The sequence below is a fragment of the Mandrillus leucophaeus genome, unplaced genomic scaffold, assembly GCF_000951045.1.
Source record: "Mandrillus leucophaeus isolate KB7577 unplaced genomic scaffold, Mleu.le_1.0 Scaffold24, whole genome shotgun sequence".
Lineage (NCBI taxonomy): Eukaryota > Metazoa > Chordata > Mammalia > Primates > Cercopithecidae > Mandrillus > Mandrillus leucophaeus.
The window spans coordinates 4,449,979-4,453,298 of NW_012102476.1; the positions used below are offsets into that span (position 1 = coordinate 4,449,979).

General features: G+C 40.3%; 1 pseudogene across 1 annotated transcript; it reads left to right on the forward strand.

The window, feature by feature from the left end:
• The first annotated feature begins 357 nt into the window (after positions 1-357).
• On the forward strand, positions 358-2,012 carry LOC105541480 (annotated as a pseudogene). Its single transcript, XR_001006346.1, has 2 exons — positions 358-1,252; positions 1,795-2,012. The product of XR_001006346.1 is annotated as a vomeronasal type-1 receptor 3-like (transcript).
• The last annotated feature ends 1,308 nt before the right edge of the window (positions 2,013-3,320 follow it).

The window sequence follows — 3,320 nt, forward strand, 5'->3', positions numbered from 1 at the left end:
AATCCCAGCACTTTGGGAGTCTGAGGTGGGCAGATCATGAGGTCAGGAGATCGAGACCATCCTGGTCAACGTGATGAAACCCTGTCTCTACTAAAATACAAAAAAATTTAGCTGGGTCTGGTGGCACGTGCCTGTAGTTCCAGCTACTCAGGAGGCTGAGGCAGGGGAATTCCTTGAACCCGGGAGGTGGAGGTTGCAGTGAGCTGAGATCATGCCACTGCACTCCAGCCTGGTGACAGAGCTAAACTCTGTCTAAAAAATAAAATAAAATAAAATAAAATAAAATAAAATAATTATTAAAAATAAAAAAATAGGGTCTAATAAGAAAACATCTAAGTTGGAAACAATGGTAAGTGGACAATAGGGGATTTTATTTGCAAAAGTGAAACAGATTTTATGTTTCCACACAGGGTTCTCTCACTTTGAATGTAATTATCAGTCACTGAAAAATGACGGCCTCCAGGGATTTGGCAATAGGCATGATCTTCTTATCTCAGATCATAGTCGGATTCCTGGGGAGTTTCTTCTTTACCACTATAGTTTCCTTTGTTTCACCAGAGGTTTGTTATGGTCCACAGATCTGATTCTCAAGCATCTGACCATAGCCAACTCCTTGGTTATACTCACTAAAGGAATCCCACAAACAATGGCTGCTTTTGGATTGAAGGATACTGAGAGTGATATTGGATGCAAACTTGTGTTTTATGGTCACAGAGTGGGCAGGGCTGTGTGCATTGGCAACGCCTGCCTCCTGAGTATCTTCCAGGTCATCACCATCAGCCCCTGCGAATTCAGGTGGGCACAGCTTAAACTACATGCTCCCAGATACATCGGGTCCTCCAACATCCTGGTCCTGTGCTGGATTCTGAACATGCTGGTAAATATTACTGTTCCTCTACATATGACTGGCAAGTGGAACAGCATAAATAGCACAAAGACAAATGATTATAAGTGTTGTTCTGGAGGATGTAGGAGCAGAATTCTATGTTCATTACATATTGTCTTGTTATCATCCCTTCACGTTTCGTGTGTGGGGCGCATGACCTTGGCCAGTGACTCCATGGTTTTTATCCTACACAGAGGCAAGCAGCAGGTCCAGCACATTCAGGGGACCAACCTCTCCCCCCGATCCCTACTGAGTCGAGAGTCGCCCAAAATATCCTGGTCCTGGTGAGCACCTTCTGTTATTTTACTCGCTCTCCTCCATCTTTACATGTCTCTTTTTCCTAATCCCAGTTGGTGGCTGGTGAATGTCTTATTTTAATTTAATTTAATAATTGTCTTAATTTAATACTTAATTTTGGAGAGCTAAATAATTAAACATGAGGCCAAAGTACATAAGAAGGCGGCAGTCTTTTATTGCAAATATGCACACACTCTCGGGCGAGGTTCTCCCCTCCTCAGGTATGCGGCCAGGGAAGTCGTGCCAGCGCTCTAGGGTGAGGTTCTCTGGTCCACAAGTAGGTGAGGTTCTCCGGTCCACAAGTAGGAGAGGCCGAAGAAGTCATGCGGGCTCCTGCCGGCAGCGGACTTTTATGCATTGGTACTGGAAGGGGGAGGGCAGTGGGTGGGATAAGGGCATGATAGGGGCGTCTCCATAGGCATGGCCAGGTAAGTTTCAATCTCTTCAGATTGACGTCACCTGGCGCATGCTCCTGTTGATCTGCATCTTCCGAGGCCCGGGCTGCATTTTCCCGGCCCGGGAAAGTTGGTGAGGAAGAACCCGGAAGCAACATGGATTGTGCCTTCTTGTTCACCTTCCTCCATCTTGTCCTTTCTCCCTCACCCAAACAGTGAACACCTCTGCACTGATGACTGCCTGCTTTCCCACGGTCAGCCTGTTTGTGCTTATGAACCACCATCCCAGGATACCCAGGCTGGGCTCTGCCTGCTGTGGAGAGAATACACAGTTTCCTAAGCTGGTCAGATAGTTCTTCAATTTATGTGGATTGTCTTCTTTCTATACAATGAATGGCCATTTGTTGATTTCTTCCTGCAGAAGGTTAAGCACCACAATTGGCAGACAATTGCAAAGTGTGTGTGAGACTCAGAATCCGTCTTTGCCCTTCAAGGATTTTTCATGTATCATAAACGATAGTTACAGATGAAATGTTTTGCAAAGTGCTTTCATAATTTTCATTTTGTTAATGTTGCAATGGAGAAGTTTAGAGGCAAATTATTCATTAAATGTGGGCCTCTAATAATTTGGAATAATGCAACTTTAAACCAATTAATAAAAAATGTTATGAAATTAACTGGGCACAGCAGTGTAAGAAAAGTAATGAAATAAAGCTTTAAGTGATGATCAATGAAGAAAGTGAGAAGAAAGTCATAGTTCACACCATTTTTTGTTTTGAATTAATCTTCATTTTTTTCCCATTTTCAAGTTGTAGAATTTTATTTTTGTCCTTGATGATTATACTTTATTTTAATGAGACTAGTTTTTGATTATTTACAAAGAATTCTGTCCTATAATTTTTCTGATGTGTAGACCCTATGTTCATGCTTCTTATATTTTTACGAAGATTTTCTCTCTTTTGGTTTTGAAGGAGTATTCTCTGCTCCTTCACCTGAACGTTCAGCCTTTTAATCCAGAGTAATTGTATAAAATTTGGTATTTATCCCACATATTCTGTTGTTTGTATGTTTTTGTAATTTATACTTAATATTTTGAGTTTAAAATTTTTGCTATTTATATCATTCTACTGTTGTTTCTTCTATTTTTGAATAAAATCTAGACGCATACTTTTCTAAAAGGTAAGAAGGAAAAGCAGCCGTTCTACCACTGGGCCTGGGATGGAGTTGGAGGGAAAATAATGTATCAGATCCTTCAGGATGTTAAAGACCAGGTTTTGTCATTTTACCTTAAATTCATTGTTTCTTTAATGAATGCAAGCTTTTTTTTTCTTTTTTTAAATTGCAAGTCTAGTCGAATAGACCAAATGTTCCTACTTCTAAAATAAGCTACAAGTCATCTTTTTCTATGAAAATGTGACCTGGTGCCACAGCGAAATTAGCAGCCGTATCATCAGCCGGTGGCAGCAAAGAAATGCTAATTTCTGGCATCCCATGGGCTCCTATTGAAGCAACTTCATAAAGCATGAAGATATATATTCTTCTGAAGTTTCAAACAAATAAAAATGATCATTGTGCTTGTGGGTCTTGTACCTTTCAATATATACATAAATGATGGCAAATTAACAAATAAAAGCAGGTCCTTGATTTCCAATAAAATAATAAGGCAGAGGGTTGGCAGTGAAAGGAAAAATGTTTAGAATGGAAAAAAAGTTACAAAATCATGTTAGCATTCACAAAAAAGA